This window comes from Drosophila biarmipes, unplaced genomic scaffold (assembly GCF_025231255.1).
Source record: "Drosophila biarmipes strain raj3 unplaced genomic scaffold, RU_DBia_V1.1 ptg000017l, whole genome shotgun sequence".
Lineage (NCBI taxonomy): Eukaryota > Metazoa > Arthropoda > Insecta > Diptera > Drosophilidae > Drosophila > Drosophila biarmipes.
The window spans coordinates 1,102,128-1,126,065 of NW_026114535.1; the positions used below are offsets into that span (position 1 = coordinate 1,102,128).

Here is a 23,938-nt window from a genome sequence, read left to right on the forward strand (position 1 = left end):
CACCAGCCTTGCCTTTACCTCTTCGAATGCCGACTGATGTTCCTGTGTCCACACCCACTTGTTGCCCTTGCGCAGCAGATCGTTGAGTGGTTTGACTATTTTTGCGAAGTCAGGAACAAATCGCCGATACCATGAAGCTACTCCCAGGTACTGTCGGAGCTCTCTTACTGTTGACGGCGGCTCTAACTCGGCAATGGCTAATACCTTCTCCGGATCCGTGCCTATCCCGTCGCTAGTCACTCTATGACCCAAATACAGCAGCTCCTTCTTGAAAAACTGGCATTTCCGGGTTTAATCTCAGATTAGCCTCTTTCAGTCGCCGGAATACCTCTTTCAAGTTTGCCTTGTGCTCTTCTAGTGTGCGTCCGATCACTATGATATCGTCCTGGTACGCAAATGCGTGCGGCGACATCTCGGGACCAATTACCCGATCCAACACCCGCTGGAAGGTCGCAGATGCCGAATGGAGTCCGAACGGCATTACTCTCCACTGGAATAAGCCCTTTCCCGGCACTGTAAATGCGGTGTACTGCCTGCTGCTTTCTTTCAGCGGGATTGGCCAGTAGCCATCCTTCAGGTCCAAGCTGCTTATGTACCGTGCCTCTCTCAGCTGGTCGAGGATATAATTTATTCGAGGCATCGGGTAGGCATCCTTTATCGATTTGGCGTTTATCTGCCTGAAGTCGACGCACAGTCTCCACTTGCCCGTCTTCTTCCTAACCATCACGATGGGAGAACTGTATGGGCTGGTTGAGTGCTCTATGCATCCCATTTGGAGTAGCTCGTCCACCTTCGCGTTGATCTCCCCTTGAACTTTCGGATTCTTCGGGTAGTATCGCTGTTTTATTGGCTTGTCGTCCTTCATCGTTATTTGATGCTCTGCCATGTTCGACGTTCCTGTCATGGTTTTAAAACTGGCTAGCTCTGCCTCCAGGAACTTCGCTGTGTCGTCATACTCTGCTTCCTGCTGTACGACTGCTACCGATAGCCTCTCCTCAAACCACCCATTGTGTCGGTTCCTGGCCGGTATTCTTACCTCGAGTCCAGCGCACCTTATCTCGGTTCCGACTTGAGTTAGAAAGTCCCATCCTAACACCAATGAATCCACTACCCCTGGTAGTATCAACAGGTTCATGGTTAGTCGCTTGTTCCCGAATGCGATCTCCACCTCCAGCTTTTCATCGATTCCGCCGCACCTTCCGTCTGCCAACCTAACTTGCCGCCGTGTCCTCGTAATCCTCCCGAGGGCAGCCAGGTTGTCCGCCAGTTCCTTGCTTATAAAGCTCGCTGTTGCCCCGGTGTCGATCGTGGCCATGTACGTGCCTCCCCCAATCGTCACCGCTGCGGACAACTGCTGCTCCTCCTCGATTAGCTTGCCCGTTAGTTTGGAGAGGTAGCATCTTGCGACCCCCGCTCGCCTCTCTGCGGCTGAGGTCGCTGGGCATTTCCCGCCTGCTGGCAGCACTCGACGCTCCTGACACCTACTCTCCCGCACACCCAGCAGAACAGCAGGCGTTGGAGTCGACATCCTCGTGCCCAGTGTCCGTGGCCGCCGCACCTTCGGCAGGCCTCATGGGGATCTGCAATGTGTGTCGTGCCCCGCGGCCTCTGTGTTGTGTTTGGCGGTCACCACACCGTGTTCGCTGGTTGTATCTGTTGCTGCTGTGGTGGCGTCCATTGGCCTCCTCGTGGTGCTCCTGTTGCCTGCTGTCGTGGAACTCGTTGCGGCGGTGAAAACTGGTCATCGTGCCTCCTGGCTATCTGTCTCCTCGCATCTTCTGCACGTGACCTGTGTTGGTGGTGACGACTTTGCCCTTGAGAACTTGTTTTCTTGGGCGAACGCTTCCCGCTCCTTTTCCAGTTCTTCGTATTCATCGGCTAATAGCATCAACGTGTCCAGGTCCGGCACTTTGTACGCCCTTAAGAAGATCCTTAGGCTTGGGGTGCAGTTTTCCTTTATGATCTTTAAGGTGTCTTTCGCAGAATAGTTTAGTGGCCTCGACATCGTTTGCATGTCGATCAGGTAGTCTTTAAATGACTCACTGAAACCCTGCTTCCGTTGCCTGACCTGATCCGACAGCCTTGTAAAGAAATCTCTCGGCAGAAAATAGAGATGGAAGCTCTCAATGAACTCGGCCCAGGTTTTCCATTGTTTATTGTTGGCGATAAACCACTTCAACGCCCTTCCTTTCAGAAACTCAGCTGATTTCTCCTGACGTCGCTGGCTCGGTGACTGCTCGGCCACGGTTCAGACTCGCTATGGGGTCAGCCGTGCGGGCTTAGGGAAGCATCACCGTTCTCAGACTAGGGTGAACAGACCGACGAGCTCTCCAGGATCACTCCTCTCGATACCCGACCGCCTGTCCCTTGCTCTGTCCCGGATGGTCCCACGGGCTTCCGCTCAGATCGTGCGGACAGTCAATGCAGAACGCCAGGAAGCTGCCTCGCTTTTCACTTCGCTTCTGTACCTCGTGTGAACGAACGTTGCACCCTAGCCTCGCCCTTCCGCGTACTGTCCGTGCCGTTTCTGCGGGCTCGATCCTCCTTGCGTGGCCGTTGCGGTGTGGTGTCCTGCTTGCTGGTGGCGATGTCCTGCGAACTACTCCTGACAGGTGGCTGTAGGTCTTGACTTCTGTGCTGGGTTCGAGGGCATACGCCGATCCGGGACTTCTCTCCCTTCTGGCTCGTGACTCTCAGGGTTCTGTAGCGCCGCTCCGGGACTTCTCTCCCTTCTGGCTCGCTACTCTAGGGGTTCCGTTGCGCCGCTCCGGGACTTCTCTCCCTTCTGGCTCGCTACTCTAGGGGTTCTGTTACGCCGCTCCGGGACTTCTCTCCCTTCTGGCTTCCTACTCTCGATTTCAAATCTCAGTCTGGTAGACCCTCCAGGCGTACCGCCAGGACTTCGTCGGCAGGACAGAACAGAACTTGGCCGTGTGGCGCCTCCTTAGACCTCAGCCACCTGTGTCTCAGTTCGGAGATTCCTAGTAATCCCAATCCCGAACGTCTCGACGTGACGATCTTGCTCCTCGTAGGCTCCCACGGCGCTGCCTCCGACGACTCCTTGCTCTCGACTGACTGCCCGCTCTTGACTGTATGATCTCCACTGGATGACTGATGCTGAATGACTGATCTTGACTGACTCTTCTCAATGACTGATCTTGACTGACTGATCTCAACGACTGATCCCGACTGACTGATCTCGCTGCCAGCGCCCTGCGGGTTTATATAGGGCCTCTGGGAACCGTTATTTCCCTTTTGCACACGGCACGCCAAAACTCTCCACATCGGGTCCAAAGTCCATGGTCCCTGTTTGACCCTCTTGTCCTTGACGCACTGCTTCCCGCCGCCGTCCAGCCTGATGCTGCCGTCCCGCTGATCCCGGGGACGCATGCGACATGTTTGTGTGCCGCACCGCTGCTGAGATGTGGCACCTTCTTTTCAAAGTCCAAAGTCCGGTGGCGTCCCGTTACTCCTTTTTGCACACGGCACTCTCGCTCCGCCCGCCAAGTCTCCGCTCTCTCCTTCTCCATTGTTGGTCTCCAAACTCTCTTGGTCTCCGAACCCTCTTGCTCTCCAAACTCTCTCGTTCTCCAAATTCCCTTGTCTCCAAACTCTCTTTCTCTCCAAACTCTCTTCCTCTCCAAACTCTCACGTTCTCCAAACTCTCTCGTTCTCCGTCCTTGATCCCCAAACTCTCTCGTTCTCCGTCCTCGATCTCCAAACTCTCACGTTCTCCGTCCTCGATCTCCAAACTCTCTCGTTCTCCGTCCTCGATCTCCAAACTCTCTCGTTCTCCGTCCTCGATCTCCAAACTCTCTCGTTCTCCGTCCTCGATCTCCAAACTCTCACGTTCTCCGTCCTCGATCTCCAAACTCTCTCGTTCTCCGTCCTCGATCTCCAAACTCTCTCGTTCTCCGTCCTCGATCTCCAAACTCTCTCGTTCTCCGTCCTCGATCTCCAAACTCTCTCGTTCTCCGTCCTCGATCTCCAAACTCTCTCGTTCTCCGTCCTCGATCTCCAAACTCTCTCGTTCTCCGTCCTCGATCTCCAAACTCTCTCGTTCTCCGTCCTCGCTCTTCGCCGCGCCGCCACTACGCGAATTCGCCGCGTACCTGGTGAGCGGCCGGCCATCTGCTGCTGGGATTTGTGGGGAGTTATTCAACCCCTCACATTCCCCCCTTACTTCGGGAAAGATTAAGAAAACTCAGCGCTCCCACTCTCCGGCGTTCCCTTGTATATCCTAGCCATTGAGTCAGGGCGCATCTCGTTCCGGTTCCCTCGGTGCTCCCTCGTTGCTCCCTCGACGTTCCCTCGACGCTTTCCATCTTATTTCCTTTCCACAGCGCCGGTCGTCCTCCGTATAGCAATTTCGAATCTCCCGCGCCGATCCTTCATCTGTTCCCACTGGGCACCGATATTAATCTGCTATCGATACCCAGAGGGCCTGCTCACGATATCGATATCGCAGGTGCGGCGTTGCCATTTGCGAGCCGCGATGTTCATCATCACCGATATTTCCATTTTCTTGTGCCCATCGATCGCACTATCGTCCAGTGCCAATCGACCGCCTATCGAGGCGCCCCCTTCCCTGTTGAATGGTGATTTTGCAATTGTTTATGCCCGTGCACCGGTCGGCAGGTTTTTAGTTTTTTTTTACCCTTTTTACCACTGCGTAAGTATTCCTTTCTTTTGGCAGGTTGCCTTCGTTGACCACGAGTGCCCTTTCAGAATCCAGCAGCTGTGCTTCCTGGTTTGGACCCCGATCCGGCCCGCGATCCCGTCTCCTCGTCTGGGCATGATGTCCTTCTCAGCTGTCTCAGCTGTGCCGACTTCCCCCTTCCTTCGACAGACTGCTGCTGCCAGTCCTAATCAGATCCTTGTAGACCTTCTCCTCGCGTCCTTGGAGCTATCCTTGGACCCCTTTCCTCGCGTCCTTTGGGTATCCTTGGAGCTATCCTTGGACCCCTTTCCTCGCGTCCTTTGGGTATCCTTGGAGCTATCCTTGGACCCCTTTCCTCGTGTCCTTTGGGTATCCTTGGAGCTATCCTTAGGCCCCTTTCCTCGTGTCCTTTGGGTATCCTTGAAGCTATCCTTGGACCCCTTTCCTTGTGACCTCCGGGTATCCTTGGAGCTATCCTTGGACCCTATTCCTCGTGTCCTTTGGGTATCCTTGGAGCTATCCTTGGACCCCTTCCCTCGTGCCCTTCGGGTATCCTTGGAGCTATCTTTGGACCCCTTTCCTTGTGTCCTCCGGGTATCCTTTGAAACTTTACTGTTGCCTTTTGTCTACCGTATCTGCTTGCAGCTGCTCGCTGGTGTTCTGTGTTTGTTGTTGTTTCAGCTCGCTCACGTGGATGGTCCTCTCTTTTTTTGTGTTCACGTGCCGTATTTTGCAGATTACTGGTGACGCAAAATCCGTGACCTGGTAAGGTCCGTCGTATCTTGGGGCCAACTTTGCTGCGAACCCCTCGGCCGCCTTCGACAAATGATGTTCCTTGGCCCACACGACGTCTTCCACCGCTGGTGCCCATTGTCTCCTCCTCAGGTTGTAATGCCTAGCCTGATCCTGGGAGGCTCTCTCCAGATTCCGCCTTACAATCTCGAAGATTTCCCCGAGTTTATTTGCCTTCTCCCCTGGGGTCTCAGTGGGTCGTCCTGCTCCCAAGGTCTCTCTGTCGTATAGGGCGCTCGGCAGTCTCGGTTCTCTGCCTTGAGTAACAAACGCTGGCGTGTATCCTGTGGATTCCGAAACATTCGTATTTACTGCCAGCATGATCTCAGGCCATTTCTTCTCCCAGTTTCTCTGATCCTGCCCTGTGAACTGCACTATCATCGTTTTCACGGTCCTGTTTGCTCTTTCTGTCGGGTTCTCTTGCGGGGTATATGGAGCCGTGAACTGTTGCTTGGCTCCCATCTCGGCCAGGAAACTCTTGAAGATTTTGCTGTTAAACTGCACTCCGTTGTCCGTTATGACTACCTTAGGGACCCCAAACCTTGCGATGATGCGCTCCCTGAACGCTTTCTTTAGGGACTCGGCTGTCGCGCTCCGCAGCGGCACCAATTCAGTCCACTTGGAGAACCTGTCTATCAGCACCAGCAGCATTTGGTTGCCGTGTTTTGAACGCGGCAGGGGTCCGACGAAGTCTGCGCACACTGTAGCCCACGGTTCCTCTGGCACCTGCGTTAGCATTTTCCCAGCTGCCTGCATCTGATTTGGCTTGAATCTGATACATGTCTCGCATCCTCTTACGTGGGCTCGAGCGTCTCGGTGCATACCTGGCCAGTAGTACCGGGCTGCCAGACGTGCTATTGTCCTTCTGCTTCCTACATGGCCAGCTGCCGGTGAGTCGTGGTTCTCTTTAAGCACCGCTTCTCGCTTTCGGGACGCACATCTTCCACGTCGCGACATCCTCACTGCCTGCTCTGTGTGGAATGTTCCTGAACAAAGTGTCTCCCTCCATTACGTAGTCCGGGTACTTTTGTGGCTGCGTCCTTATCTTCTCGCGCATGTCCTGAATCCAGCTGCATGCTGCGGAGGCTTCCGGTTTCGGTTTCCTGGGTCAAAATGGCCCCAATACCGTAATCACTTGCGTCCGTCTGCAGAACAAATGGTTTTTCAAAATCTGGACACGCCAGTACCGGGTCTGCCACCAGCCTTGACTTTACCTCTTCGAATGCCGACTGATGTTCCTGTGTCCACACCCACTTGTTGCCCTTGCGCAGCAGATCGTTGAGTGGTTTGACTATTTTTGCGAAGTCAGGAACAAATCGCCGATACCATGAAGCTACTCCCAGGTACTGTCGGAGCTCTCTTACTGTTGACGGCGGCTCTAACTCGGCAATGGCTGCTACCTTCTCCGGATCCGTGCCTATCCCGTCGCTAGTCACTCTATGACCCAAATACAGCAGCTCCTTCTTGAAAAACTGGCATTTCCGGGTTTAATCTCAGATTAGCCTCTTTCAGTCGCCGGAATACCTCTTTCAAGTTTGCCTTGTGCTCTTCTAGTGTGCGTCCGATCACTATGATATCGTCCTGGTACGCAAATGCGTGCGGCGACATCTCGGGACCAATTACCCGATCCAACACCCGCTGGAAGGTCGCAGATGCCGAATGGAGTCCGAACGGCATTACTCTCCACTGGAATAAGCCCTTTCCCGGCACTGTAAATGCGGTGTACTGCCTGCTGCTTTCTTTCAGCGGGATTGGCCAGTAGCCATCCTTCAGGTCCAAGCTGCTTATGTACCGTGCCTCTCTCAGCTGGTCGAGGATATAATTTATTCGAGGCATCGGGTAGGCATCCTTTATCGATTTGGCGTTTATCTGCCTGAAGTCGACGCACAGTCTCCACTTGCCCGTCTTCTTCCTAACCATCACGATGGGAGAACTGTATGGGCTGGTTGAGTGCTCTATGCATCCCATTTGGAGTAGCTCGTCCACCTTCGCGTTGATCTCCCCTTGAACTTTCGGATTCTTCGGGTAGTATCGCTGTTTTATTGGCTTGTCGTCCTTCATCGTTATTTGATGCTCTGCCATGTTCGACGTTCCTGTCATGGTTTTAAAACTGGCTAGCTCTGCCTCCAGGAACTTCGCTGTGTCGTCATACTCTGCTTCCTGCTGTACGACTGCTACCGATAGCCTCTCCTCAAACCACCCATTGTGTCGGTTCCTGGCCGGTATTCTTACCTCGAGTCCAGCGCACCTTATCTTGGTTCCGACTTGAGTTAGAAAGTCCCATCCTAACACCAATGAATCCACTACCCCTGGTAGTATCAACAGGTTCATGGTTAGTCGCTTGTTCCCGAATGCGATCTCCACCTCCAGCTTTTCATCGATTCCGCCGCACCTTCCGTCTGCCAACCTAACTTGCCGCCGTGTCCTCGTAATCCTCCCGAGGGCAGCCAGGTTGTCCGCCAGTTCCTTGCTTATAAAGCTCGCTGTTGCCCCGGTGTCGATCGTGGCCATGTACGTGCCTCCCCCAATCGTCACCGCTGCGGACAACTGCTGCTCCTCCTCGATTAGCTTGCCCGTTAGTTTGGAGAGGTAGCATCTTGCGACCCCCGCTCGCCTCTCTGCGGCTGAGGTCGCTGGGCATTTCCCGCCTGCTGGCAGCACTCGACGCTCCTGACACCTACTCTCCCGCACACCCAGCAGAACAGCAGGCGTTGGAGTCGACATCCTCGTGCCCAGTGTCCGTGGCCGCCGCACCTTCGGCAGGCCTCATGGGGATCTGCAATGTGTGTCGTGCCCCGCGGCCTCTGTGTTGTGTTTGGCGGTCACCACACCGTGTTCGCTGGTTGTATCTGTTGCTGCTGTGGTGGCGTCCATTGGCCTCCTCGTGGTGCTCCTGTTGCCTGCTGTCGTGGAACTCGTTGCGGCGGTGAAAACTGGTCATCGTGCCTCCTGGCTATCTGTCTCCTCGCATCTTCTGCACGTGACCTGTTTTCTTGGGCGAACGCTTCCCGCTCCTTTTCCAGTTCTTCGTATTCATCGGCTAATAGCATCAACGTGTCCAGGTCCGGCACTTTGTACGCCCTTAAGAAGATCCTTAGGCTTGGGGTGCAGTTTTCCTTTATGATCTTTAAGGTGTCTTTCGCAGAATAGTTTAGTGGCCTCGACATCGTTTGCATGTCGATCATGTAGTCTTTAAATGACTCACTGAAACCCTGCTTCCGTTGCCTGACCTGATCCGACAGCCTTGTAAAGAAATCTCTCGGCAGAAAATAGAGATGGAAGCTCTCAATGAACTCGGCCCAGGTTTTCCATTGTTTATTGTTGGCGATAAACCACTTCAACGCCCTTCCTTTCAGCAACTCCGGCATTGCTCGGGGGATCATGTCTAGGCCTAAACCGTAGGTGTTGGCGGACCATTCGACTTGTTCCAGGAACTCGAACGGTTTCTCCGCCCCGTCGAACCTGAATGACCACTCGCGGACTTGTTTTGCGACCCTTGCATAATCCTCCTAGCTGTGTCTAGTGGTCAGCATCGTTGTCTTCCTGTCCTGGCTTGACTCTCTCCTGTGGGCCTCCCTTTGCATGTTGTCGACGCTCAGGCTTGCTACTAGGTTATCCCCTTCAGCGTTAGGTAGCGTGATACTCGGGCCGGTTCTGTCGTAATACATGGCTTCCAGCTCAGCCCAGATGTCGGCAAGTTGTGGGTCGTTCTCTGTTTCGGAGTAATACTCCGACAATGTCCTCCTCATGTCCTCTAATCTGCCGTCCAGGACGACATTAAGCCTTTGTGCGACATGGGCGAAGTCCTCCTTCTTAAGGCGGTAAATCCACTTCTTTCCCATTTTGTTTATTTTGCTTTCACCGCTGGGACAATCACGTTTTGGGCGACGAAATTTACGAATTTATTTCTTTGGTTTCTGCTCGCTACGGTATTTGTGCGGCTAGCTCAGTAGATTGTGTGTGTTCGTCCCACCAAATTTATATAAACGTGACCGCCCAGTAGTTCAGTGAAAAAGCACAGAATTCTCGGGTTCGGATTGTGTTTATTGCGGGTATAACTGCAGTCGGCTTTATAACTTGCTCGTCTCGCTGTCTCCGACGGTGTGGATCGTCTTGTCGCTCCTCGAAGATCCTTGACCGCTGATTGCTCCTGATGTGGCTGGTTGTCTTGTCGCTCCTCGAAGATCCTTGACCGCTGATTGCTCCTGACGTCGCTGGCTCGGTGACTGCTCGGCCACGGTTCAGACTCGCTATGGGGTCAGCCGTGCGGGCTTAGGGAAGCGTCACCGTTCTCAGACTAGGGTGAACAGACCGACGAGCTCTCCAGGATCACTCCTCTCGATACCCGACCGCCTGTCCCTTGCTCTGTCCCGGATGGTCCCACGGGCTTCCGCTCAGATCGTGCGGACAGTCAAGGCAGAACGCCAGGAAGCTGCCTCGCTTTTCACTTCGCTTCTGTACCTCGTGTGAACGAACGTTCCACCCTAGCCTCGCCCTTCCGCGTACTGTCCGTGCCGTTTCTGCGGGCTCGATCCTCCTTGCGTGGCCGTTGCGGTGTGGTGTCCTGCTTGCTGGTGGCGATGTCCTGCGAACTACTCCTGACAGGTGGCTGTAGGTCTTGACTTCTGTGCTGGGTTCGAGGGCATACGCCGATCCGGGACTTCTCTCCCTTCTGGCTCGTGACTCTCAGGGTTCTGTTGCGCCGCTCCGGGACTTCTCTCCCTTCTGGCTCGCTACTCTAGGGGTTCCGTTGCGCCGCTCCGGGACTTCTCTCCCTTCTGGCTCGCCTGATGCTGCCGTCCCGCTGATCCCGGGGACGCATGCGACATGTTTGTGTGCCGCACCGCTGCTGAGATGTGGCACCTTCTTTTCAAAGTCCAAAGTCCGGTGGCGTCCCGTTACTCCTTTTTGCACACGGCACTCTCGCTCCGCCCGCCAAGTCTCCGCTCTCTCCTTCTCCATTGTTGGTCTCCAAACTCTCTTGGTCTCCGAACCCTCTTGCTCTCCAAACTCTCTCGTTCTCCAAATTCCCTTGTCTCCAAACTCTCTTTCTCTCCAAACTCTCTTCCTCTCCAAACTCTCACGTTCTCCGTCCTTGATCTCCAAACTCTCTCGTTCTCCGTCCTTGATCTCCAAACTCTCTCGTTCTGCGTCCTCGATCTCCAAACTCTCACGCTCTCCGTCCTCGATCTCCAAACTCTCTCGTTCTCCGTCCTCGATCTCCAAACTCTCTCGTTCTGCGTCCTCGATCTCCAAACTCTCTCGTTCTCCGTCCTCGATCTCCAAACTCTCACGTTCTCCGTCCTCGATCTCCAAACTCTCTCGTTCTCCGTCCTCGATCTCCAAACTCTCTCGTTCTCCGTCCTCGATCTCCAAACTCTCTCGTTCTGCGTCCTCGATCTCCAAACTCTCTCGTTCTCCGTCCTCGATCTTCAAACTCTCACGTTCTCCGTCCTCGATCTCCAAACTCTCTCGTTCTCCGTCCTCGATCTCCAAACTCTCTCGTTCTCCGTCCTCGATCTCCAAACTCTCACGTTCTCCGTCCTCGATCTCCAAACTCTCTCGTTCTCCGTCCTCGATCTCCAAACTCTCTCGTTCTGCGTCCTCGATCTCCAAACTCTCTCGTTCTCCGTCCTCGATCTCCAAACTCTCTCGTTCTCCGTCCTCGCTCTTCGCCGCGCCGCCACTACGCAAATTCGCCGCGTACCTGGTGAGCGGCCGGCCATCTGCTGCTGGGATTTGTTGGGAGTTATCCAACTCCTCACACTAGGTTTACTATACCACATTTCCGAATTCTTTGTATTTCTGAAAGTAGATCTCTCATAAATACACCTCTGAAATGAGGAATATGTTTCTTAGCAAAGCATGTAATGTCGATATTTGAAAGTGGTCTATTGGATAGCAGAGAAATTAGTATTTTTGCTTCTTAACTCCTTTCCCTTTACTATAGGGCTTGACAAAGAAACCATAGCCCTTTCTATAGTGTTTAGGATATAATCCTTCTCCTACTGCAACACCTTAAATTTTCCTGCTAAGACGTTTTTCTCCTCCATATCTTCTTATCCATTCTTGCATTGTTAATTGTCTTTGCAATTGCGGCACTACCACTTGCTAAGCTACCAAGAGCGCTGATGGCCGTCAAGATGAGCACGATTGGTAGAAAACCTCCAATATTGGGTACATCAATTTCACGAGGTATTTTAACATTTTTTGATTGATTGATCAATTGATTTACGTGCTACTTTAATTGCACTCATAATGTCTATTGGTTTTTGTTTTTTAATGTCTAAGTAGCAGCATTAATAACAGTCGAAAGTTTGTTTTCTTCATTTTATTCTTCTTTATCGTTTTTCTCTTCTTCTTTTCCGTCTTATTCAATCCCATCCCAAATTTTTTCTTCGCTTTCATTATACTTGTAACAAAGTATGCTGCTGCCTTTTCACCAAGAGTGCTATTTGATGCCGTGACAAGTGACCAGGCTTTGTCAATCAATATGGAGTCGGCTTTATGTCGTTCACTCAATGCCTTGTGTGTAGAATATGCAATATCGTGATCTTTGCAGGCTTCATCCAATGGGTTTATTCCCTGATCACTGCGTTTCAAACGTTTCTGTAACTTTGTACCCGGTCCACAAAAATTATATCCCGGAATATGGGCTTCAGACTGTAATGTATTGACTATCTTATCGACAACACCACCACCGTGGCCATTAATATGTTGAAGTAAGTTGAATGTAGGACGTGCAAAAGGTTTAATAGCAAGCTTTAGATGAGTGCCAACAAAGAGCTGTGTGATAAGAGCAATTCAGCAAAGACCCGTTAACTTGAAAATGAGCCCCGGTTACTGAAGTTGTAACATTGCGAACGGTGAATTTTTTTTTGTATTCGTAATGAAAAGACGACATTGTTTTGTACCCAAATTGTTTCTTAGGTGCATAAGAAATAATATGTTTTCTTCATTGATTTATAAAAATAAATGGCCACCAAGACAGTAAATATAATATGAATATAAAAATATACCCAAGCAATAGAGTTGTAAAATCATAGGTAGTGGACATAGATAGATAAATAGATAGACCATGGAAATTTTGTTGCATTTAGCCGAAACTTTCTGATTCTTGGGAAAAAAGTCTACAACCATGTCATATTCGTTATTTCCTTCAAATTTGCTTTTTAAATATGACTTATTGTTACTTGCTGTTAAAATGTTTTGGTAGATTGCCAATGGTTAAGTCAATATATGGCAAGTTAAACATTAAAATAAAGCTACATATTAAATTAGAAAATAAATAGTTAAGAACATAGGTCATTTACGTATAACAAAATAAAATATAATTCTTAAAAGTATTTATAAGCATTTATGTATAGGTGCATTTTCATTTTTGAGAGTACGAAAAAAGATAGCTTGGAGAGTAAAAAGAAGAAGAGTTCGGAGAGGATGAAAATTAAGAGTTTGTGGAGTACGGAAAAATAGATTTTTAGGACAGTTTTTGAATTGAGAGAATGAGGTCCTTAAAGGCAACACAACTTTTGCGAGGACTCTTTTAGCTTCTTCAAACGGTTGGCTTTATAATTGACTTGGTGTTGATTGGCTACCATATGTCGGAGATCGAGACCCGGTCGATTGTATGACTGCACTGGGTACATCGCACAACGTAACGTAAAAACAGCCAGAGACCGCGCACTCAGGGGCTACTGGCGTAAGCCGTGCGGTTGCCGGAGCGGTAAAGGGAATTTGGTTACAAGGGACAGGAGGCTGTTTCTACCATGGCAGTCTTAGAACGGTACAGCTTTCCCAGGCCGCAAAGGCCCAACTCTTCGTCATCTCTCACTAGTAACGGCAGAAATATTCAAGGTAGTCGAGAACAACGAGGGCGGAGGACTTCCGAGAATCATCTGCGCCAGATCCCAGAGTCGTAAATAAACTTCGACAATGCGAAAGGCATTGATCTGAAGGACCAGGAATGATCCACGAACACGTATGGATTGGACCTGTATTTGTTTCTACAAACGTTGCCGGAATTGCTCTTGGTTAGAAAATAAATAAGAAAGGTAGTTAACATCGGCAAGCCGAAGTTTGCAGTTATAAGAAATAATCAACTCTAGTAACACCATGTGAAATTTTTTGCTGACTTCAGTGATATTAAAAAAATATTTCATTCTTTTTTCAGACCATATGTTATATGTTATATAATATATATATTTGTTAGAGTTGTCCGGCTTTTATTATAAAAAGATAATATGTCAAAAAGCACCAAAGCTATAATTTGTTTCATATTATTTTCCCACCAATTTTCTGATCGCTCCTATTACAGCTATATGATATAGCCGTCCGATTCTGATTAAATTTAATTCGAAATTCAGAACTAATGAAAAATTGTCATTTCCAAGTTTAGAAGACTATATGTCAAAAAGAACCAAAGCTATCATTTGTTTCATATTATTTTGCCACCAATTTTCCGATTGTTCCTATGACAGCCATACGATAAAGTCCAATTTCGATAAAATTTAATTCGAAATTCATAACTATTTAAAAAATGTTATTTCCAAGCTTAGAAGGTTATATGCTAACAACATTAAAGATATAATTTTCCGATCGTTTCTATGACAGCTATATGATATAGTCGTCTGATTTTGATTAAATGTAATTCGAAATTCAAAACTAATTTAAAAATGTCATTTAATATATATGTTGTGTTAAAAAAAAACAAGGATATACTTTTTTTTAATTTTCCGACTTGTGTACTACCTGCAATAGAAAGAAGACTTTTGAGAAAGTGGCTAGTTTGCGTTGAAACGGTAAGACTGACGGACGGACACGCCTAGATCGATTCGTCTAGGGTGCTGATCAAGAATAAATATACTTTATGGGTTCAGAAACAATTTAATACAAAACATGGAAGAACGCTATAGTCGAGTGCCTCGAATATCATATACCCGATACTCAGCTTAAAGCAAAAAAATGAAATTATATATGCAGCAAAGATATTTTGTAAAGCGCCACCTACCAGCTATTTTGGTATTTGTTACGTGGGCGGCAGACACTTTTAAGCGTTTTAGCCCTTTGGGGCCGTTAGAGTGGGCGTGGTAAAAATTTTTTAAGACTATCGAATGGTTTTGATAAGACAAATACATTTTAGCAAAAAACAATTCTAACATGACAATTGTGACCACCACAGTTTTGGGCGCTCTTTGGACGTTAGAGTGGACATGGGATTTTTTTTTGGGTCAATCGATAGGTATTAGGTGGGTACAAAATGTTCTAGCATGACAATTAAAATTACAATTTTTTTCCTATCATAAAAACTGTAGGCGCTAAAGATTTTCGGGGATTGTAGACGTTAGAGTGGGCGTGGCGCTGAAACAAACTTGCACTGCGTACGAAGCCCAGGAATATGCATGAATATGCATGCCAAGAATATTCTAGCACTTATAGTTTCCGAGATCTCAGCGTTCATACGGACTGACTGACATGGCTAGATCGACTTGGCTAGTGATCCGAATCAAGAATATATATACAATTCGGGTCGGAAACGCTTCGTTTTACCTGTTACATACTCTCTGACCAATGTAGTATAACCTTTTACTCTACGAGTAACGGGTATAAAAAACATTTCTTTTATAAAATGTTTTTTTGCAACAAGAGAGGAAGTTAACCTCGGCAAATCGACATTTTGTTAAACGAATAACTTATAAGTAGTCCCTTTTTAAGTTTTTTCGATACCCTTCAGTTCCGAAAAAAGTTTCCCTTGTGAATCACCATTTGATTCCGGAGTGACGTGCCAGCTTGCACGAGTGAAGAACAAGGGACGCCCCATATAGAAAAATGTATGGGATGTCCGCTTTTTCCGAAGTGAAAATGCAAAGGAAACTTTTGCAAAGTCACTTCAGATTTTACTTTTACGTCCCAGGTAAAATCATTTCGGAAATTTAGAATCTTTCCAACGAGTTTCAATCTTGAAATTCATTGCAAGTAAAACGTCCCAGGTGAAATCACCTCGGAAATTCTTTATTTGTCCATTAAGTTTTCAACTTTCCAAATATAGTATTTCAAATGCATACATATTCATTTACATTTAACTATATTTTACTTAAATTGTATCAGTTAAGTTTTCTGTTGAATTAAAGCTATTCTTCGTAAATCTATGCTTTCGTTTTGTTAATTTGTTTTAAATGTTTGTCATAGCTTTCTTTCATTTTTTCATATTCTTTTATAACTAATTTTCCGATAGTTTTAATGACAGCTGTATGATATAGTCTGATAAAATTTAATTCGAAATTCAGAACTATTTAAAAAAAAGTTATTTCCAAGCTTAGAAGGTTATATGTTAAAAGGATTTAACTTTTTCATATTTTCCGACCAATTTTCTGATAGTTTCTATGGCAGCTATATGATATAGTCGTCCGATTTTGATAAAATCTAATTCGGAATTCAACAACAATTAAAAAGTGTTATTTCCAATCGTAGGAGGTTATATGTTAAAACACACCGAAGATATCATTTATTCATATTATTTTATCACTAATTTTCCGATATTTTCTGTGGGATATCCGATTTTGATAAAATTTAATTCGAAATTCAGAACTAATCAAAAAATGTTATTTCCAAGTTTAGAAGGTTATATATTAAAACCCCCCAAAGCTTTAAAACTGAGAGACTAGTTTGCGTAGAAAGGGACAGACAGACGGATGGACAGACGGACGGGCTAGATCGACTTGTCTAGTGACGCTGATAAAGAATGTATATACTTTATGGGGTCGGAAACATCTCCTTCACTGCGTTGCAAACTTCTAACTGAAATTATTATATTATATATATTATATACCCTCTGCTAGGGTTTCAAAAGGGTTCATAAGTCAACAATTTTGAATAGCTAATATGACCACCTGGTGCCAGAGATGTTCGGTAAAGAAAACCAATTCAACGAAAACCGACTTTTGTCTGCAAAACAAATGATGTTCAGGAGACACGGATAGGCACCAAAAAGACCCAAGGTTCAGTGGACACAATCTTACACTGCCCAGCCCAGGCTGCAAACAAAACAGTTATTTAAAATGCCGATCTTCTTCCAAAGGCCAGAAGGGTCTGCATTATGAGGGAACCAAGTCCTAGCCCACATATCTGTACCGAAGGAACGCTTAGCAAAAGCGGCGGTATAGGGAGCTGAGATCCTTAAAAGCAAACAACGGCTTTGTTAAGTGGAGACTCGGTCGACTGTTAAGATAACTGCTTTAGCTTCATCACACGGTTTCCCGAATAATTAGGAAGGAATAGAGCAGTCGATAGACTGTCCTGGATATTTCAGACAGTTGCCGGAACAATCAAGCAGAATTTGTGCAGGCGTAGCGTCATATGGATAGCAGGGTGGTTATCTTCACAGAGCCAGTTCACCATAATCTAAGGAAAGTGAAGCTTTCGTATGTCCAACTCTTCGTCATCTCTCGCGAGCGATGGAGAAGTATCCAGAACAATAGTGGCCAACGAAAGTACGGACTGCGAAAAGAATCATGGTAAGGAACCCCATTTGGTCGAAATTCAAATTTTAACTGAAATGCATAGGTCGTTAAATCTGTCTGCCGCACACATAAACATGTATTGAAAATAGCACAAGCTTACAAATTTCCATTTTCATTCCTTTAGCTGAGTAACAGGTATCTCATAGTCGTGGGACTACACTAAAGCATTATTTTCAATAGCACCAGTCTTGAAAATCTAGGTTGCTCCAATCAATGTTGCTAGCAATATCCACGGCTCCATACATTTTCCTCTTTAAATCATTTAACACCACATATCTTGCAATAACAAATCGTACAGTTCCCACATATTATACTTTATATATATTCGGTTTATATCCGACAAGTACACCTTTTCTAGATTTGTCATCTAAACTTGTAGTACAGTCGAACAAAAAACTCATAAGTGTTTGAGGTTGCTTGTATGTGGCTGCTACCACAGATTCAACACAGAAAGATTTCTGAACCTTGGCCCTCAAAACTAGAGCGCGAATTATTTTCGTGTGTAAGAATGCATTGCTATTAATTAAAATTAAACAATAAGTCTATCAATAATGTTTTTTGTTCGGCTCTCTTTATTTTATTTAACTTTTTATTTTTTTATTTTTTAATGCCGACCTGGCTTTAGGCTGCGAAGCTAGCAGCGTGTGCTTGTATATATACTCAGGCTGTTGGTATCGAAGGGTGCGAGGAATGGACACGTAATTGAACTTGTTTATACACTCGCCTTCGAGCAGTCACAAATTTATAGACTTTTGTTTACGTAACACTGTGACAAAGTGTGACAGTGTGTATTGCAATAACATTGTACACTACCTATGATATATGCTTATTACATCTCCATCCTATTATTTTCTATATAAACGTAATGCTTATGATGTCCGTTAAGGTTTAAAGTTAAGCCCGCTCCACATGCTTGTTTGTTTGCATTAGCTTTTATGCTGAATTCTTTTGAAAGTCCAGGTGCTGTAATACGGTTGGCACAATAAGTTAAACTGTTAGGTATTGGAAATCACTTTGGTGTTAAGCTAACCACTCAAAATATACATTCTTTTTACATAATAAGTTTAATTGCCTGCAACTAGTAGTCGAAGTTTCAAAAAGAACGTCTGTAAAATTTCCGATATGCAACAAATCGGCATAATGTGGAACCCATGACAATTAAATCTTTCATATAGAGGAATGGTTACAAAGCTACAAGTCCAGAGAATGCATCAGACATAATTGTCTAAAATAATTTCGGCATTAGCGGCATCAGCGATATGAGGATTTACTCGTTGAAAAATACTTTATGTTTTATGTACAACTTGATGAAAACTTGAAATTAAGTCAAGGCATGAGAAATACTGAAAAACACCGACTTGCTATTGACACATCTCAAACTGAACTCGCTCTCTAACTCCTACTTCATTTACGTTCATATCTCCGTTTTAAGCCTTAGAGCTTTTTGTGAGTGGGTTTTGTTGCTATTGAGTGACTCTCTAACTTTGGACATTAGACTCCAGACTTGGGTCCCGAAATCTGACTATCCTGAATTGTGGGAACGTGCCGAAGTCTGAACAGCGGCTCGTTCTAATTGTTTAGTCTACAAGCTGAGGTTTTTGTTTCATGGAAATTTTCCTGTGGCTTGTTTATAGCTTGGTAATTTTCCATAGGCTTGTTTACAATTAAATTTGGATTATTTTTTCTTAGAGGGTGACTTGATTATTATTTTTTAAAGGGCGTCTCGAGGGTGACTGTGTGTATGTGTGGGTGTGTGGACATGTGCAAAGGAGTACGTTGAAGTATGGATAAGTCACTATATATATCCAATATAACATTTTGCAAATCCAAGGATTCGGAGCGTCGAGATCTCATCGCACAGGATCATAGGGCCAAGCCAAGCATTATATCCTTCAGCTTCATTATTATGCTTGTAGTTTTTTCTGTAGACAACTTGTCCTACGGAAAATTCTACGATCTTGCTGCGGGTGTTATATGCCCTTTCCGCGCGTTTATGTGTTCGGTTAAGTCCCTGTTTCACTTTCTGACGTGTGAGTTCCATCTTGTTTGCGAGACTTATCTGGAGTCTCCTGCCTGTATTTCACGCAGGTTGTGTTAAACCGGAGTAACCATTCGCGTTCCGAAAATGGCGATATAAGGATCCATGCCTATTGACTCGTGTGCGCCATTCCTAAAAGCACACTGTATTCGACTTGATTGGTATCCCAATTTCGCTGATCCGTTGCAATTGTTGCTTGTAGAATTGGGAGTACCGATTGGTTTACTCTCTCAGCCGCGTTCGCTTGCGGGGTGTAAAGTCCAGTCTTTACGTGTCGTATACCGTAGCGAGTCATAAGTATTGTATTTGTATTTTTGCATCTTCGGTTCTTATACTCCTTCCCCAATCCCCAGCAAGCAAAACTTGCTTTTGTCTATAATAACTGTAAGCTGTGCCCGCTGTAAGCAAGCGCTGACCTGGCTTAACATATCAAAGTGAGCTTCAAATGAAGGTGAACAGACCATCCATCAGTCATCCAGACACCAAAATATATTTTCACGAGGCGCCTCTGGTACAGCTTTATCCACTTGTCGGCACATTCGCTGCGCGACATTGCACAAGCCAAACGGCATTACTGTAAATCGATACAGTGGTCTGCCGGGCACTGTAAATGCGGTCTTTGCGTCCTTTAAGACAATTGTGGAACTGTAATACGTTTCCTGTAGTCGATTTAACAGACCCTCAATATACGGTAATGAGTATGCATTCTTGATCATCCGGGAATTGACTTTACTTGCATCGAACTTTTGCACCAGAGTTACCGGGGAACTCCAGCTATACTGTGCCCAAATTTTCCAGAATTTCCTTAAATCAAGATCTATGAGGTATTCTTTTTAAAATACTACATCTACCACTTTAAGCCGACAGACTATTCGTTGAGTTAACGTAAATACAACTTAGATACTGTTATACTGTTTGTTTGTTGAGCCAGGACAGATGGGGGGTGGGTGAACTGACAGGAAACGTAAAGCCGACGCTCTACAGCGTACTAGCCATTGGTCAGGTCCTTTGATTGGTTCGAGTCTTTACTGTTTCCGTTGATATGTTTCGGCGGGACCAGATCTTTAGTTTCTGTGGCTGACGTCCAACAACGTATTAGACTAGTTCGTCAGGTCGTATGCTTGTTTTGAGCACAGAGAAATAGGAATGCGGTTGTAGAGCCCGAGAATGATCGGTCAAAGAACCGGATTTCCGACGAGTGTCGAGAGGGGATTTTTGGACAGATTCTAGATGCAGCACGTTTCCGTTTGGAACATTTAAGCTGACTTGAAAAGGAAAAAATGGGCATGTAAGCTTAGCGGAACCCTGTTGCATAGAAGCGGCTTAAACCCCTAGTAAGGGATAATTTTTCTGTTTTGTTTTTGGGGCTTAAATATCGGACAGGTTTTGACCGAATAGGGAGCACAGAGCAGTACCCCCAGTAAATAAACATTTTTATTGCCGACTTATTCAGCGCTTCCGTCGCTGACTGGGTGTTTGGAAAGGAATCACGTGATCCTGTTATACCAAACGTAAATTGAAAAAAATGAGTGCTTGTATTAATCAGCGCAAAGTAACAGTTTTATAAAGGAAACGGAGGTCTCAATAAAAAGCCGAACTATATAAATGAAGGGGGCCAAGAAGGAGGTCTATTTCCAACTCAGCGTCGGAAGAGTGACCTGTGCAACAACGCGAGGAGAAAATGACTCACCTCGGACTGCGAGCGCATCATGGCTAGGAGATTCACATGGTAGACAGGTCTGTCCGAGGAAAACAATCTGGACCAAACCACCGAAATGGAAGGAGCCGCAGGTGGGAGAAGTATGCTTTCCCAATATCAGAGACACGAAGAAGACAGCTTAGAGGCTGTTGAAGGGACTGCACTCGCCGCCCAGAACTGTTTTTAATCTCACGAATAGTGTTCTAAGGTACCAAGAGACGCCGTCTTTAGAATATGCTCAACAGCCAGATGTACCGCTTAAAAACATTCAGGCGGATGGATGCCCCGTGCCACAGAGAGTTCTGCACCAACGAGATGGAGACGAGGCAACAGTCCTTCGATTCAAGGATCGAAGTCAAAAGAAATCACGTTAGACAAGTGGAACTTAAAGTTTGATAAAAACGGTCGCGGCATGACAGTTGAAAGTTTCCTGTTCCGCGTCGACCGAGGAACTTATGCATAACCAAATGCCAATAGCCTCATATAATACAACCAGAGAACAAGTGAAGATCAAAAACATTGAAACCATTCAAAGATTTATTGAAATACATTTAAATCAAGTGAATCGGTAGGGCTGATCCTGATAAACAATTAGCGAAGACGAGTCTCATTACCAGCGTTACGGACAACGCGTGCCTCAGGCATACATACATTTTTTGTGTTTAAGTGAATTGGTATTCTTAAGGGCAGCAGTCTTTTAGTGCACTTATATTTACATATATATCCAATATAATATTTTCCAAATCCCAGGATCCGGAGCGTCGAGATCTCATCGCACAGGATTTAAAAGGAGGTAAGTTTGTCGGAACCCGGTTCCTTTCTTAAAGCATCCATATATAAATATTCGTGCAGTCCAAAAAGTTTTTTTAATAGGCTGTTAATTATATTTCAGCGGCGAGTATCAGCCTTGTAGTTATATGTACAATTACAAGAGCCCTCTTTGTAGTCGTGAATGGTCAGCGTTTTGATGATGTGCGAACCTTACGGGTGGTAAATTCGATACTCTCCGGTAATAAAAAAAATTGTCAGGTAGAGTTATTTCTTATGCATTAGCCAATCTTATATTGGTTATCCACGGCATATGCCGACATACATATATTAACAAATAAACTTATAATGTGAAAACGAATTTGAAACCATGGTGAACTAGAATTTTAACATGGGGGGTGTGTGCTAATGTAAGAAGTGGAGTAGGTCAAGAACAATGACTTAACTTTCAACGGACAACCTTGAAAATAGGGGATCGTATTGCGCGGCCCGTGACGATCCATTGGCACAAGCGACAGCTAAGCTTGTGGGGCAGTGTGGACTGACGAACTTTCCTCTCTAATATTATTTTTTCCAGGCACTTTAAATATTTATTCTCGTTATGTTGGAGAGGAGAGAGGCTTACCAAGATCCCGCGACCCGAATACGACGTAGCTTACGCCGGAAAAAATAGTGCCTGAACATCGGACGCCTCTCCCTCGGCCCAAGTCCTATTCAGGACTCACGCACTAATATGCCTACTTCACAATAAATACGGATTTCTCATAATAAGTAAAGATAACGATATGGAAAAAGAAAGATATAGGAAGGGTTTTAATCAATTTATAATTATTTGAGAATATAAGTTTCGTTCTGTAGGCTATATTTTCACAGTTCATTATCAAATTCCAAACTCTCACTCTTACATTAAATGGTAATGAACCCATTACAAACATTACTAATATCCCACCCATTGAACTGACGAATGGTGACTATGAGTGTGCACTCATTGACTTTCATATGTACAACTCTATACCCAGTGTTGATATAAATAGTAATTTATTTCATATTGGTGATAAAGTTATTCAACTCCCCATAGGATCATATGGACTCAATGATATTTATAATTTTCTAAAAAATAAACTAAAAGATAATGATCCAGAGAAAACATTTCAAATGGAAAATAATAATAACACATTTCAAGTTCATATTACAACTACGAAGGAACCTATTTTTTTTTAATAGAAACAACTCCATTGGACAATTGCTTAGTTTCATTAAAAAAATAATCTACCCCGACCTGAAAAAACATGTATATCGGATCAACCTGTCAATATTTTAAAAGTAAACACAATACGCGTAGTATGTAATATTGTGAGCGGATCATATATTGATAGTAGACAAGATCATTCATTATACGAATTTGGAATTAATTGTTTATCAGGATCCGCACTATCGATTCACTAGATTTTAATGTACTTCAATGCATTTTTGAATGCTTCCCATGTTTTTGATTTTCACTTGTGTTTTGGTTGTATTATATGCAGCTATTTGCCTTTGGTTATGCATAAGTTCACTTTAGCTTAGATTGATTCAATGATATGCTGTCGGTCACTAAGCTTCATATCGTATTAGGATTTCGAGTACTGCGGCTACAAGCATCCCAGTATGTCGAATGTCGTCCTTGACAAATATTCATAAATGAATCATAGGACATTTCAGTATTTACATGATCACGGTATATATGTCGCATATTTAAATCATCTTGTTAAAATCATATTCGCGTTATCACGTATTAGATTTTTGGAATATGAGTATATGTTTGACATAGGTAAAAAGAATCTATATTTTTGATTCTTTATGATTCTTGAAACTCACTTTATTTTACATGGTATTCGCTGATAGAAAAAGGACCTTACCTTAAGGTATAAAAACTCGATCAAAAGTTATTTTAACTCCCATTTAAAAAACCACCTGTAAACAGTCTCAACCTAAACGTTTTAAGTTAAAAGTTTTAATCTAAATCATCTTGCAAACTGCTAAAAAAACAATAACAAGAAAAACAGTTAAAACAACTGCAAACAAAAAACAATAACAATAAACTGCTAAAAATAATACAGTTTAAACAGCTACAACCAGAAAACAATAACAATAAACTGCTAAACAACATAAACAGTTTAAACAGCTAGAAACAAAAAACAATAACAATAAACTTCAAAAAAAAACAACAAAAACAGTTAAAACAGCTACAAACAACAACTTCCACAGCTACAACAACTACAAACAACAAGAAGAAGAAACAACTAGATGAAGAAAAAACTACAAATGGTCAACCCGGAAATGATGAAGGTACTCAAGGATTTTAATGGTTACCTGCCAAAACCTCTCTTTAGGAAGACGAAGATGGAATCGGATGTGCGCTACCCTATTCGACGAGCTCAACGTAAAAAAACCAGCTTTGGAATGGCCCTCGCTCTTGAACTTGA

General features: G+C 45.3%; 2 protein-coding genes across 25 annotated transcripts in view; one reads left to right on the forward strand and one right to left on the reverse strand.

Annotated features, from left to right (window-relative positions):
• The window catches only part of LOC127012037 (uncharacterized), a 141,055-nt gene extending 138,229 nt beyond the window's left edge, over nt 1-2,826 (reverse strand). Inside the window, exon 1 of the transcript XR_007765461.1 lies at nt 2,722-2,826. The gene's annotated coding sequence lies outside the window, so the exon portion shown is untranslated. The remainder of the gene's footprint in view (nt 1-2,721) is intronic.
• The window catches only part of LOC108026765 (glutamyl aminopeptidase), a 502,322-nt gene that overhangs the window by 415,146 nt on the left and 63,238 nt on the right, over nt 1-23,938 (forward strand). The gene's annotated exons all lie outside the window — the stretch shown is intronic.